Source organism: Dendrobates tinctorius, unplaced genomic scaffold (assembly GCF_039654945.1).
Source record: "Dendrobates tinctorius isolate UK_male_01 unplaced genomic scaffold, ASM3965494v1 ptg000008l, whole genome shotgun sequence".
Lineage (NCBI taxonomy): Eukaryota > Metazoa > Chordata > Amphibia > Anura > Dendrobatidae > Dendrobates > Dendrobates tinctorius.
This window is the reverse complement of record NW_027361676.1, coordinates 8,096,280-8,112,721: the sequence shown is the minus strand read 5'-3', so window position 1 is coordinate 8,112,721 and position 16,442 is coordinate 8,096,280. Positions and strand designations below refer to the sequence as shown.

The 16,442-nt window shown below is 40.6% G+C and overlaps 1 protein-coding gene across 2 annotated transcripts in view; it reads left to right on the top strand.

Moving 5' to 3' along the window:
- LRBA (LPS responsive beige-like anchor protein) overlaps positions 1-16,442 on the top strand; it is a 920,035-nt gene that overhangs the window by 354,428 nt on the left and 549,165 nt on the right. The window lies entirely within an intron of this gene.

The following is a 16,442-nucleotide window of genomic DNA, read 5'->3' as shown; positions in this document are numbered from 1 at the left end:
GCGTACTATCATGTACCTATCCATGCAGACTTCCATTAGTTCCTGAGGGTGGCGGTTTCAATAAACGGCACAGTCCGTCATTATCAATATAGAGCCCTTCCCTTTGGTCTCTCAGCAGCGCCCCGGGTATTTACAAAGATAGTGGCCGAAGTGATGGCGCATTTACGGGAAGTGGACATCCTGATTGTTCCATATTTGGATGATTTTTTAATTGTGGGGAAATCAGTGGGCCATTGTACATCCCAGATAGAGCTAAGTCCAGGTTAGGAAACCTCGGATGGATATTAAACTACGAGAAATCCCGACTCCAGCCCTCAAAAATACAAAAGTTTCTAGGCTTACTATTAAATTCAGAAACTCAGCAGTGTCTGTTGCCATTGGATAAAATGCAAAAGATACAGCAGCAGGTTCTTCGGGCGGTTGATAATCCTTCTATGACCCTCAGACAGGCCATGTCCCTGTTGGGATCTCTAACCTCATGCATCCCAGCAGTTAGGTGGGCACAATTCCATACTAGAGCCCTTCAGAAGGATGTCCTATTTAATAGCAGGGCCTTAAGACACTCCTTACAAGGTCAACTGTTGCTAAGCCCCTCGACTGTCACATCGCTTAGATGGTGGCTCGATGATAAAAACCTAGCCTCAGGGGTGCCCTGGATAACGCAGATAACCCGTGTTATAACCACAGACGCTAGTCCCTTCGGTTGGGGGGCCCATATGGGGGACATAGTAGTACAGGGACAGTGGGATTCGGATACGGAGATCTCATCCAACCAAAGAGAGCTACTGGCGATAGAGCAGGCAGTCAAAAAACTCATTATGTACCTACAGGGCCATCACGTGAGGATACTCTCGGACAACCAGGTAGCGGTAGCATATATCAACCACCAAGGTGGAACCCGCTCCGACGCCCTGATGTGGACAACAGAACGTCTCCTTCAAATAGCAGAGGGAAGTTTTCTATCTTTGACGGCGCTCCACATCAGAGGAAAGGACAACGTAAAGGCAGACTTTCTAAGCCGCAAGACTCTAAAGCAAGGAGAATGGGCTTTGAACAGGGATATTTACCACCAAATTGTCCGCAGATGGGGTCGGCCAGAGGTAGACCTCTTTGCCACCAGAGAAAACAGGAAAGAAAAATCATTCTGCTCTCTGAATCCCAGGGAAAATCCACTGGCAGTGGATGCCCTCCTGATAAGGCCTGTTTCACACTTCCGTTTTTGTGTCCGCCAAACGGATCCGTTTCCGTTTTTTTGACGGAAACTGATGCAAACGGATCCGTTTTTTTAAAAACGGATCCGTTTTTTTGACGGATCCGCGGTAACCGTAATGGAAGTCTATGGGACAAAAAAAACGGATCCTGCAAAAAATGGCGGATCCGTTTTTTTACGGAAAACAACGGATTTTGACGGATTTGAAAAAACGGAAGTGTGAAACAGGCCTAAGATGGAACTTTTCTCTGGCATACGCCTTCCCGCCATTAAATCTTCTACCTCTGGTAGTAAGGAAGATCAGGGAAGATCGGGCAAGAGTTATATTAATTGCCCCCTTTTGGCCCAGGAGGACCTGGTTCGCGTGGTTGAGGACCATGTCTGTATGCGATCCCTGGGTGCTGCCGAACCTTCCAGATCTCCTCTACCAGGGGCCAGTCAGCCACCCACAAGTAGCGAGACTCCATTTGACGGCGTGGTCTTTGAAAGGTCACTGTTAGAGGATAGAGGGTTCTCCAAGAAGTTAATTGATACCCTCCTAAAAAGCAGGAAGTTGACTACCACTAACATTTATGCTAGGACCTGGAAGCGATTCCTGTCCACCTTTCAGTTTGACGCCAGAGACGGAATTCCCACGAAACATATTCTGGAATTTCTCCAGAAGGGTCTCGAATTGGGTCTCTCCACAAGTACATTAAAAGTACAAGTTTCAGCCTTAGGGGCCTTGTTTGCACGTGATATTGCCAATAACTATTGGGTAGCAAGGTTCATCAAAGCAGCGGCTAGATCGAGACCCATACACAAAGACAGATGTGTACCTTGGGACTTAAATTTAGTCCTTACGGCCTTGACAGAAAGACCATTTGAACCTCTGGATTCGGCCTCATTGAAGATTATATCTCTTAAGGCAGCTTTTCTGGTGGCGATAACATCCGCACGTAGAGTGAGCGACATACAGGCACTTTCCAGATTGCCCCCTTACACAGAGTTCTTACAGGATAGAGTAATCCTAAGGCCAGATCCAGCATACCTTCCCAAGGTAGCATCACAATTTCACAGGACACAAGAGATAGTTCTGCCTTCCTTCCTCCCTAATCCGACCAACCCTAAGGAGCAAAAACTTCAGGCATTAGATATTAGGAGATGCTTACTTAAATATTTAGCAGCCACGGATCCTTGGAAGAAGGAGAATGCATTATTCCTATCCTTCCAAGGTCCCAGGAAAGGTTGTAGGGTATCAAAACGCACATTAGCGAGGTGGATTAGGGAGGCTATCTCTCTTGCCTACACAGCAGGTGGAGGTCCGGCTCCGCGAAACCTGAGGGCGCATTCCACTCGTGCCATGGCATCATCTTGGGCAGAAAGATCTGGAGTGTCAATTGATCAGATATGTAAGGCGGCCACCTGGTCATCTCCTTCCACCTTTTTTAACCACTATCGATTAGATATGGGTGCCTCTTCAGATCTCACCTTCGGGCTAAGGGTGCTGCAGGCTGTAGTCCCGCCCTAAGTTAGTTTACATCTCTGTAATTCTCTCGTGGTGCTGTCATGGGAGTCCGAATAAAGTATTAAGTTACGTACCGGTAACGGTATTTTTCGGAAGCCCATGACAGCACCCTTAGTTCCCTCCCTTGTTCACATATAGGGGTGCACTCCTTTAGAAGATTGTCCACAATTTACGGTATATGGGAGATGGTGTAAAGAAAAAAAAAAAAAAAGGAAAATGTTTCTGCTATATAGGGTAGATAGGTTGTATATATTATATGTTGTGTACTAACCATGGTAGCCTCTCAAGCTCTGTAAACCAACTGATGCGTGGGAGAGATGCCGCCCTTTTTGTATCTGTAGGTTTCCTGTTCCTAAAGGGCGGATCCCCTCTCTCGTGGTGCTGTCATGGGCTTCCGAAAAATACCGTTACCGGTACGTAACTTACTACTTTTAGGAAGAAATCCTGATATTTTCTTGTAGACATGTGAATTTTAAACTGCGTGTATGGCATAAGTGTGTCGTTGGGTGAGTGGTGGTGGTTTTTGTTGTTTGGTTTTTTTTTTATTTTAATTTGTAGCTTTTTTCCCCTCGACTACCAAATGTACCTTTTTTATTTTCTTGTATTTGAATGTATGTTTAACAAAAAAAAAAAAAAAAAAAAAAGAAAATTGATCTGATAAAAATAGTTCCAAATGTAGTTAAAAAAAAAAAATGCATCAATTTCTCGCCTCAATTCCACAATGAAGTGCTGATTGGGCATGTGACCACAAATGGCCCCTATAATCACGTGACATATTTAATGACGCCAGTGCTTTTCCTGCAGTAGTCGTTTACCCAGTTTGCATTTCATAGTTATCATCAGCATTAGATTGGTGGAGGATTTATGTGGCAAGTATCTTGTGCTTTTTTTTTTTTCTTTTTTTCTTTTTTTTTTTTTTTAATTTTTGTTTTTCATTTTTCATTGATCTCCCTTACCAGTCACACTTTAAAGGCTGACATGGTATACCACTCTTCGTAGAGCGAAGTGAATATTTTTCATTCTAGTGTATACATCTTTTTACCTGTTTTAGCTTACGTGTGTTAATATAAGTAGTATTTTATTTTACATGCACCAATTTGACACCTTGTGGGTTCCAGACTAAAATCTGGGTTAAAGCCTGTGCAATAGAATGGGATTGTTTAAATATCTCCTATCTAGTCCATTAAAGCTGGAGGAATGAAAGAGATACCTTTTGATAAGTGTGCTGCCTCCAGTAACCTTGGGGGCTATTATCCAGAGGATGATACTATATCTATTTCATTGGTGGATTTTTTTTTTCTGTTGCTGTGAAAAATCAATACTTTCAGGCTCAGGATGACAGAAGCATCACTTCTGAGCTGAACGTGCCTGACAGACATTGTCATTGGCAGAATATACTTTGATATTGTGCTTTCAAGATTTCGCACTTCCAGGGCTTATTGGAGTGTTTTTATAGCATTTCCCTAGGTGGAATCTGAAATCCAGAGGTCAAGTGTACAAATACTACTTGGTAGACAATGTCGTCTTCATTTACCTGGAGTGTTACGTTACCGTTAAGCCTCAGTGACAATGCCTTTTTGGTTATTTGGGAGGGCATCAGCAGTCATTTTTTATGTTGTGTATTGTTCATGTCAAGTATTGTATGTGTCATCTAAATTATCAAAACGGTCTGTGGGCCACAAACATCTAATTCTATGTATCTGTTCTGTCCACTCCTTGTCTTCGTCAGATGCCACTGAGGATACAGATCACGTTAACTAGTTAACTCTCCTTACGCTCTCCTCTTTGAATTGCTCTTTATATAGAGTAAGCTGCGCTTGGAGAGGATGGCAATATAAATGACTGAGAACAAGGGGTCTGTAAATGTATATTCAGTCTAACTGCCTTCTGAATTATTTACAACTAATTTATCTGGGACTGCTGCTTTAATGCCTCCAGATCATTAAATCAGTAGTCCATGTTCAGTGGGGGAAGCACATTATCTTTCTGTAGAGAGTGAAAACACTGCAGTTTGCCTTGAACCATTTGTAAGATGTTTAACCTTTTGAGAGTTGACATATAAACCCGTAGCGATACAATACAAATACCACCGTTTCGGCAGCATGTCTTGATTGTTATCCATCATTGAATCAACAGCGTAATTAATGCATTGTACTTTTAAATTAACTGATGCCACTTTAAAGCTGACCGTACACATACAAAAAAAAGTCATGCCAATTTACCTTTTTTTTACCATTTAGCAGGCTGACTAAGGCCTGGGAATTGTATATTATTTTTTTCTCCAATTTATTTTTTATATCCCTTGTCGTCTGAAACGAAGTGTATGGAGTGATCTGACAAATGTGACCAATCATTTTTTTTTTTTTAAACTAATTTGACAGTTTATGCTGGCATATTTATGGCAAAGGAGCCAACATAAAGGTGACTGGCCACATTCAGGATTATCTTATTAGTCTCCAGCTTTAGGCCCTCTTCTTCCCATATGTTTCTATATGATCATATTGAAAAGTGTAGACATAAACAAATATGCTGTGTAATATTCCTTTTCCTGTTCTAATGGAATGGCATAAGAAAATTGCATTGAATAGAGTTGCATTTGTCTGACCTGGTAAACATTATTGCCAGGATATAGCCTTAGCTACACTGTAGTAACTGCTTATGGTAAAATGTAGTCCTACATGACGGCCATTGAGATAAATTGCCATCCATTTAATACAAGGATGGTTTTAGTCCTCTAGAACAGGAGCAACTCCTCCAAATGAACCCCCTGCTTAAAAAGGGGGTACTAAGTGGGTAACCGCTCTTTGCGATCTGTATACTTTAGTTATCAATATACCCCAATTTCTAGGAGAATATCTGCCAATAATATTTTCATAGTAAGAATCCACAGCATTTACAGGTGAATGAATAACTACTATCTTTAGTTCCAGTGCTTTATCTATGTGGATTGTTCATTTTGCATAATCAGAGACTTTCTAAAGGTCTGCGGGGGAAGCGATAACGCATATTCCATGTAATCATTATTATGTATGTTTGCATAGAAAATGCATAGTGCAAAAATATTAGAAAAAGCAATGTAGCAAGGGTATACAGTTACTATAAAATGTCATAATGTTCTAGTGCTTCTAAGACATACAATCTAAATCACTTCACACTGCAGTACTTGGAGTGAAAACACTTCGTAAGCCAGAAACTTACCATTATGTACATCCAGTAAATGTCAACAGGGAGGTTCTTTACCTGTTAATGGGTATTGTTCTTTGGCTACACATCCGGGTTTTCCCTTACATTTAATAGCTTCCCCTAACCAACATGGCTCTTTTATACCTTCTAGACAAGTAAATGTGGTTTATTTAGTCTATCATTTAAATGCTAAAGTGCTATATTAAAAAGAAAAGACCAATCTATTTTTTGTCTTGATTGTGAAATGGCTATGGAAATGGACCTTTCATCTTCGCCTTAACCTGCAATCTTTCAACCACTTGTACAGCTTGTTTTAGCTTTTTACATAATCTGTTTATCCTTCTTACCTTAGTAAAATAATTCCTTGATGGAGTTAGTGGTTACTTTTTGGAAATGTATCAGTTAATTTGTGGCTAGTTACTTTATTAAACTACTAAGGGTTACACAGAATCTAGAAAGTCCTCTTGACTGATCTGAAAATTGGCAGTAAATTCTATGTTTAAATAATTGTTATTGATTTGTTATAAATTTTGTTTTTTTGTACGCCATTCATGGTCTACGAGACTGATAAAGATGTCGATCGCTGTACTTGGCTGTCTCCATCAGTCCCATAGACCGTAAAGGGAGCAGCAGTGTGAAGCAATAACGGAAAGAAATTAACTGGAGGTACTAAAGGTTAGGACTGTCTCAAATATGTTCTCCTTGACGTTGTGGGATAGCGTTCACATTTTTTTTTTTTTTTTTATCAAAGCAATGTTTTCAAAGAAAAAAGTGGGAGATAGAGAACTACCTGTAGAAATGTGCACACTCCAAATAGTAGACTAACAATTTTATTAAATTGATAACATGACCACAAGCAATAAAAATTAATATAACCATTTAAAAACATACAAAAGATTCCAGACCTAGATATCCCACACAGTGCAAAGCTCTATTAACCATGAGACAGTCAGGTAATATTATATCACGCAATATATAATGCACATGCCCGTAGATAATGATACCAAAACAAACACAAAGGATCCCCAATGATAAGGAAGATAGAGGAGAGGAAAAAGTGTGTGTATTCGTACCTCCTCAGCTCAAAGATACCTGGAACAAAGCCAGGTAAATGGCATCTAGAGATCAAGTGGTGCCATAATAGTGGAGATCAGTTGCATGAACATCCAGAATGTGAGAGCCAAGAAGAACCAGCCTATATAATAATGGAAAACCCTGGGTATAAAAAAGAATGCTGTTCACAGAGCGGGGGAAAATCGCATCCATAGAGCATAATATACAAGGTAGTTTGCCACTGAGCTCAATTTTAAGGAAAGGATACCTGTATAGGCATATGGATGGAAATGCCACTCGTCATCTCCCCTGACGAAGCCGTGCTAGACACAGGGGATACGCGTGGGGTCATCTCCCAAGCCAGCAGGTCCTCCATCTCCGCTGAATCCCCACTGATCTCCCGTTCTGCAGGTACTTGCCACTGACAATTGTCATTTCCGTCCATATGCCTATGCAGGTTTTTATGCACTATTGCTATTTAGCTACTGTATTGCAGGATATTTGGTCATTTTGTTTTTAATCTTAGGTTTTGTCTGTTTAGTGGCCAGCGTGAACATAAGCTTACATGTTGCATGCACACCAGCTTATATTCCAGTTAGTTGTTTTTTTTTTTCAGTAATTTTTAGAAATTAGTAGAAATGAGTGTAATCTCTTACATGTGACCTAATTAACAATAAGTGGCACTATTAAGTGGACACATTTGCCTTTAGAGCCACTTTGTGTTAGGGCTCATTCAGACATCGTTTTTTTTTTTACCCCAGAAACTGATTTAAATCATTGCTTTAATCTATTTTCATCAATGTTTGGTGGACCCATGAACTTGCATTGGTGAATTTTATTCTGTATTGAGATCAGTCTATTTTTTTTTTTTTTTTTTTGAGGGTCACTCAGTTAAAAAAACAAAAAACAAATTCGAATATGTGAAAATACCCACAGATACTGGGTGCTGGCGCTATCTGTGAAAATCATAGAACTTGCAGCGCTGGGGTCCTGGGTTCAAATCCCACCAAGCACAACATCTGCAAGGAGTTTGTATGTTCTCCCGTGTTTGTGTGGGTTTCCGCACACATTCCAAAGACATACTGATAGGGAATGTAGATTGAGCCCCATCGGGGACAGTACCAATAATGTTTGTAAAGCGCTGTGGAATTAATGGCGCTATAAAAATGAATAAAATAAATAAACTTGTACAGCAATCACTGACATCTGAATGTGCCCTTACACATGGTATGTTAGGACCGGTTTGTAAACCTTTATTACTGAATAATTAACTATGCAGCCGTTTATGTACAGTACAGACCAAAAGTTTGGACACACCTCATTTAAAGAGTTTTCTTTATTTTCATGACTATGAAAATTGTAGATTCACTCTGAAGGCATCAAAACTATGAATTAACACATGTGGAATTATATAATTAACAAAAAAAAGTGTGAAACAACTGAAAATACTGTGTGCCTTATATTCTAGGTTCTTCAAAGTAGCCACCTTTTGCTTTGATTACTGCTTTGCACACTCTTGGCATTCTCTTGATGAGCTTCAAGAGGTAGTCACCGGAAATGGTTTTCACTTCACAGGTGTGCCCTGTCAGGTTTAATAAGTGGGATTTCTTGCCTTTTAAATAGGGATGGGACCATCAGTTGTGTTGTGCAGAAGTCTGGTGGATACACAGATGATAGTCCTACTGAATAGACTTATAGGGATCTGCCCTGATGAAGTGAGCTAGCAGGCTCAGGAAACGCGTTGGCTGAATAAAGAACCCTTTACTCTACCAGAAGCAAGCGCAGTCCTTATTGCACTTCCACGTCATTCCCGAATAGACTTTTAGTATTTGTATTATGGCAAGAAAAAAAGCAGCTAAGTAAAGAAAAATGAGTGGCCATCATTACTTTAAGAAATGAAGGTCAGTCAGTCTGAAAAATTGGTAAAACTTTGAAAGTGTCCCCAATTGCAGTGGCAAAAACCATCAAGCGCTACAAAGAAACTGGCTCACATGAGGACCGGCCCAGGAAAGGAAGACCAAGAGTTACCTCTGCTGCGGAGGATAAGTTCATCCGAGTCACCAGCGTCAGAAATCACAGTTTAACAGCAGCTCAGAATAGAGACCAGGTCAATGCCACACAGAGTTCTACCAGCAGACACATCTCTACATCAACTGTTAAGAGGAGACTTTGTGCAGCAGGCCTTCATGGTAAAATAGCTGCTAGGAAACCACTGCTAAGGACAGGCAACAAGCAGAAGAGACTTGTTTTGGCTAAGGAACACAAGGAATGGACATTAGACCAGTGGAAATCTGTGCTTTGGTCTGATGAGTCCAAATTTGAGATCTCTGGTTCCAACCACCTTGTCTTTGTGCGACGCAGAACAGGTGAACAGATGGACTCTACATGCCTGGTTCCCACCGTGAACCATGGAGGAGATGTGATGTGTGATGGTGTTGGGGGTGCTTTGCTGGTGACACTGTTGGGGATTTATTCAAAATTGAAGGCATACTGAACCAGTATGGCTACCACAGCATCTTGCAGCGGCATGCTATTCCATCCGATTTGCGTTTAGTTGAATCATCATTTATTTTTCAACAGAACAATGACCCCAAACACACCTCCAGGCTGTGTAAGGGCTATTTGACCAAGAAGGAGAGTGATTGGGTGCTACGCCAGATGACCTGGCCTCCAGAGTCACCAGACCTGAACCCAATCGAGATGGTTTGGGGTGAGCTGGACCGCAGAGTGAAGGCAAAAGGGCCAACAAGCGCTAAGCATCTCTGGGAACTCCTTCAAGACTGTTGGATGACCATTTCCGGTGACTACCTCTTGAAGCTCATCAAGAGAATGCCAAGAGTGTGCAAAGCGGTAATCAAAGCAAAAGGTGGCTACTTTGAAGAACCTAGAATATAAGACATATTTGCAGTTGATTTGCACTTTTTTGTTAATTGTATAATTCCACATGTGTTAATTCATAGTTTTGATGCCTTCAGAGTGAATCTACAATTTTCATAGTCATGAAAATAAAGAAAACTCTTTGAATGAGAAGGTGTGTCCAAACTTTTGATCTGTACTGTATTTGGATACATATGCAATGGTGCTTAAGTTTGTGAACCCTTTAAAATGTTTTGCATAGTTAACCTAAAGCTACATGAGATTTTCACACAATTAGACAAAGAACAAATTCAAACAAATGAGTGAAACTAATTAGACTCTTTTATTGTTGAGGAAGATTATCCAATGTCACATGTCTGTGAGTGGCTAAAGTTTGTGTAACCTTAAGGTTTGCAGATTATTTAAAATAAATAAATGAATAGATAAAGGATTTATCAAGTATTCTCTTCACAACACTTTTGTGAAATCATAGCGTGAACAAAGGAGATTTTTGAGGCCCTCCAGAAGAGTTGTGTGCTTTCGGTCCTGCTGCATGACAAGTATTCGTACAAAACAATGGTAAAGAAGAATACTGTTAAAGTATTGGAATGGCCAAGTCAAAGTCCTGAACTTAATCCTAAAGTATTGCTGTGGCAGGACCCCCTAAGTGGAGAGAGAATGCACCAATATAGAAGTTAAAGTGGTCTTGTAGGGAGGGATGTGCTAAACTTCCTTCAGGACTATGTGCAGGACTAAAAAGAAATGTCCACTACACACTAGACTAGTGAAGTATAAATGGTGACGCTTTGATGAGGTATAGTAGATGTGTTTTATATACAAAAGCTTGTTTGATTGTGACACAGATTCCATGAATGGGATTGTCATTACGTTTGTCCAATTAGTCAGTGCATATGGAATAACAGGAATATGTAGGCTTTCCTTATTGGGTGCTTAGCATATGGCGCTGGATAGGAATAAGGACAGCCTACATATTCCTGGCATTCCAGATACACTGACTAATTTGATGAAGATTCCATGAATCGGTCAGTCGTTACGTATTGTCACAATCGAGGAACAAGCTCTTCTATATGAATGCATCTACTATACCTTATCAATAAATCTTCACCATTTATACTTCACTAATCAAGTGTGCAATGGACATTTCATTTTGGTTAGACTGGAATCGCACTCCTGCCTCACTTGTACCTCAAAGAAAAAAAAATTGTGTGGCAACTCCGAATATATTAAAGTCTATGTGCAGGGATAGTCATCAATTGGTGAAAACGTATAGATCAGGGGTATCAATCACACAGGCTGCATACGATCCCTGAGACTGTATCATGCAGCCTCCAGACACCGGTGCTCCTGTTATCATAGCCTGGTCCTTGTGGCTGCTGATGTTAGCACGTGTTTTTCAGTTGAATTTGCATTTTTAGACGCGTATTCAATTGAAATGCATTATGGTGCAGTGACCAGCTCTCTGAATCACAATACCAATACCGGCAGCTGACACTGACGTACCTGTCACGGGCGATGCATGACATTACTTCCATGCACCACCTTGGCTGTGGAAGAGAAGAGGACAGTCTTCACTGAGGGTCTAAGGTCAGTTGAGAAGGATATATTGTATATATTTTTGTTATCAAGTAAAATAAAAAAACACACCAAAAATGTTCCTAAAAATTATCAAAAAGTTGTATAGAAGAAAAAAAAAATTGCAACTTGCTACCACTACAAATGTCATGTTGTCCTGCAATTAATGTGGCCCATCAAATTCAAATTTTTTTGCTAGGTGTGGCTCATATACCCAGCAGAGCTTGAGACCCCTGGTTTAGATCCAGTTATTGCTGTACACAGAGTCGCGCTAGATGCTGAAAATTGAAGCAGACCAAGAAAAAGTATATGCAACAACTATAGGGATCACCACCAATATTTATAATACAGAAATATATTTTATTTAATTCCAGCAAACACTACATACAAACACATGGTTAAAAACGATTAAGAAAGTCTGTACAAGGGCAGACATTAGAAAGTGAACAAAGAAAATTGGGTCATAATCACATACAATTCAATATTTAAGGTTCCAAAACCCCAGACAAAATACAGACGTGCAATTGCTCATTAATTAATGAGCTCCCATTACATAGATATATATATATTACTATATTTCAATATTTCAAGTACTGATACCTGTATGCATGCTGTTTACAAATAAATACTGTCATAGACATACAAAATGTACTAGGCGCACGCTTACACAGGAAACCATCAGCAAATATTATTAATGGTACTCCAAGCTCTATTAACATACACAAAGTGTCGATACGCGTGGGTCTAAAGCCGCCATTACACACTGCAATATCGCTAGCAATATCGCTGTAAAGTCACCGATTTTGTGACGTTGCAGCGATATTGCTAGCGATATCGCTGCATGTGATACTTACCTCCGACCGGCTCCCCCACTGGTTATCGCTGATCGCGCGAGAAGCTCCTGGACCATTCCTCGTCGGCCACTTCCTGCGGCGCTTCCTGTGGCGCCGACGAGCGACGCGTGGAGCCGGGCGGGAGGACGCAGGATCGCCTAGTGTGACAGGTAAGTAGCGATCCCCGACCCCAGCGATGTCGCTGGTGAGATCTGCCTGTGTGGCAGCTCACTAGCGACCACCCAGCGATGCACCAGCGATCCTGACGGCGTCATATCGCTAGTCGGGATCGCTGGTGCATCGCTAGGTGTAACGGTATCCTTAGGTTCCACAAAATCCGGCTGTGTGCTTCCACTTGGGGTCTGCCTGGTATCATGGTTGGAGGCAGGGGAGATTTTTGTCTATGTCTCCAGGGCTCCTATGCTGGTAATATGCTCTATCTGCTGTGAGGTAAGATTGGCTGCAGCAATTTGAATGTCCCAGGGTGTATGTTAATAGAGCTTGGAGTACCATTAATAATATTTGCTGATGGTTTCCTGTGTAAGCGTGCGCCCAGGGCTGTGGAGTCGGAGTCGTGGAGTCGGAGTCGGTGCTCATTTTGGTGGAGTCAGAGTTGGAGTCGGTATAAAATGGACCGACTCCGACTCCTAAAATATATAATAAATTGGGTACAGTAATTCAATGCAGGATGTGCTGAATATTTTTTCATAGGAGTTTGGGAAAGTTATGAAATGTCCTATAAATGGCTGTTATATTCCTGATCTAAGGCTACATTCACACACAGCGTTTTTCCTGTGTTTTTTGAGGATACGTTTTTCAGCTGCAAAAGCTGATCATCTTTTTAAAAAAACTGCATCACCTGAAAGGTTTTTGAGCTCATAGATAATGTTTTCAATAGCAAAAGCAGATTAGAAATCTGCTCTATCTATCCATTTATCCATATCTGTCTATCCATATCGTATCTGTACCAAAAAGAATGAAAACCGGGTAGTACACCAATATATATTCTGTTCTATCTAAATATCTTGATTATTGGATCATAAAAATGATTAAATGTCTGAGATTCACATTGTACTACAATAAATTTTTCACTTAAATATAAGCAATATGTGTGGGAGTCTGAGTCGTGGAGTCGGAGTCGGAGTTGGAGTCGGAGTCGGTGTAAGGGAAATTGAGGAGTCGGAGTCGCAGGTTTGGCTTACCGACTCCACAGCCCTGCGTGCGCCTAGTACATTTTGTATGTCTATGACAGTATTTATTTGTAAACAGCATGCATACAGGTATCAGTACTTGAAATATTGAAATATAGTAATATATACAGTGCCTACAAGTAGTATTCAACCCCCTGCAGATTTAGCAGGTTTGATACGATGCAAATAAGTTAGAGCCTTCAAACTTCACACAGGAGCAGGATTTATTAACAGATGCATAAATCTTACAAACCAAAAAGTTATGTTGCTCAGTTAAATTTTAATAAATTTTAAACATACAAGTGTGGGTCAATTATTATTCAACCCCTAGGTTTAATATTTTGTGGAATAACCCTTGTTTGCAATTACAGCTAATAATCGTCTTTTATAAGACCTGATCAGGCCGGCACAGGTCTCTGGAGTTATCTTAGCCCACTCCTCCATGCAGATCTTCTCCAAGTTATCTAGGTTCTTTGGGTGTCTCATGTGGACTTTAATCTTGAGCTCCTTCCACAAGTTTTCAATTGGGTTAAGGTCAGGAGACTGACTAGGCCACTCCAACACCTTGATTTTTTGCCTCTTGAACCAGGCCTTGGTTTTCTTGGCTGTGTGCTTTGGGTCGTTGTCTTGTTGGAAGATGAAATGACGACCCATCTTAAGATCCTTGATGGAGGAGCGGAGGTTCTTGGCCAAAATCTCCAGGTAGGCCGTGCTATCCATCTTCCCATGGATGCGGACCAGATGGCCAGGCCCCTTGGCTGAGAAACAGCCCCACAGCATGATGCTGCCACCACCATGCTTGACTGTAGGGATGGTATTCTTGGGGTCATATGCAGTGCCATCCAGTCTCCAAACGTCACGTGTGTGTTGGCACCAAAGATCTCGATCTTGGTCTCATCAGACCAGAGAACCTTGAACCAGTCTGTCTCAGAGTCCTCCAAGTGATCATGAGCAAACTGTAGACGAGCCTTGACATGACGCTTTGAAAGTAAAGGTACCTTACGGGCTCGTCTGGAACGGAGACCATTGCGGTGGAGTACGTTACTTATGGTATTGACTGAAACCAATGTCCCCACTGCCATGAGATCTTCCCGGAGCTCCTTCCTTGTTGTCCTTGGGTTAGCCTTGACTCTTCGGACAAGCCTGGCCTCGGCACGGGAGGAAACTTTCAAAGGCTGTCCAGGCCGTGGAAGGCTAACAGTAGTTCCATAAGCCTTCCACTTCCGGATGATGCTCCCAACAGTGGAGACAGGTAGGCCCAACTCCTTGGAAAGGGTTTTGTACCCCTTGCCAGCCTTGTGACCCTCCACGATCTTGTCTCTGATGGCCTTGGAATGCTCCTTTGTCTTTCCCATGTTGACCATGTATGAGTGCTGTTCACAAGTTTGGGGAGGGTCTTAAATAGTCAGAAAAGGCTGGAAAAAGAGATAATTAATCCAAACATGTGAAGCTCATTGTTCTTTGTGCCTGAAATACTTCTTAATACTTTAGGGGAACCAAACAGAATTTTGGTGGTTTGAGGGGTTGAATAATCCTCTGAATAAACTTTTCACAATTTAAAAAAAAATTAAACAAAGAAATAACATTCTTTTTTGCTGCAGTGCATTTCACACTTCCAGGCTGATCTACAGTCCAAATGTCACAATGCCAAGTTAATTCCGAATGTGTAAACCTGCTAAATCTGCAGGGGGTTGAATACTACTTGTAGGCACTGTATATCTATGTAATGGGGCCTCATTAATTAATGAGCGATTGCACTTCTGTATTTTGTCTGGGGTTTTGGAACCTTAAATATTGAATTGTATGTGATAATGACCCAATTTTCTTTGTTCACTTTCTAATGTCTGCCCTTGTACAGACTTTCTTAATTGTTTTTAACCATGTGCTTGTATGTAGTGTTTGCTGGAATTAAATTAAATATATTTTTGTATTCTAAATATTGGTGGTGATCCCTATAGTTGTTGCATATACTTTTCCTTGGTCTGCTTCTATATAGTCTTATATGCATTGGGAGATCCCACATACGATATCATTTGAGATGGTGCCCGTTTACCCTATTGTGTTCTAGATGCTGAAAATTGTTCATACTTTTGCCACTCACCGGTGCATGATCATTTTCATCAAAGTCTAACATTTTTTACTCAATTGCTTCTCTTTACCTACTTGGTAGGCCTTATGTGAAAAGCTAATGTCAATTTTAGATCAGATTTACGCAGAATTATGGAAAATTCTAAAGGGTTGAAAAATGTTGTCATATAGCTGTATCATAAACCAGAATCCCTTTCCTCAAACATCAACTCTATTTTACTTAGAAAGTCTACTGTTTTATAAATGATGGTAATCACTAATTCTTCCATTTTGTTGAGACAACAGATCTGCACGTATTGTTTAGCCCTTATTTTGTCATTAGTTGCGATTTATAAAGTGCAAAATCAGTGTATTTAACATTTTTTAGGTTGTAATTTTCTTACAAAAGACATTATGAGGCTTAATTTTCATTTCATTGTATAAGGTCAAATGCAAAGCTAATGTTCCACAAGGAGACAGAGATTGATAATCGGTGAAGAATGGGCCTCTAATGTGATTTATATCTATAGATTTTATGTCAGGTATGAAAAGTTGCTGTTCAAATTGTAAAGACTGATCCATTAGACCATTAGGAAGCACTTTAAAGCATTTACTACTTCCTCGGTTGCCTGTTTTTAGAAATGTGCATTTTCATCTTAACTTTTTTGTGGGATTTTGATTGTACAAATACAATAAAATGCTATGGATTAGTTTACCTTTGGTATAGCAGTCATATAGGGTTTTCCTCCAACAGTAAAAATATTTAGGGCTATGGCTGCAGTTGAACTGGTGATGTATGCCTGAGGTTGTAGAAGGCTTTGTCATTGAAACAGGTTTAGGACCACAAACTGATGAAAATGTGACCTCTTATGGTTCAAGGAATTAGGTAGAGGTGAGAGCAGTACGTCTGCCTTATTTAAGATTTGCATTTGATATAGAAAGTCATGTGT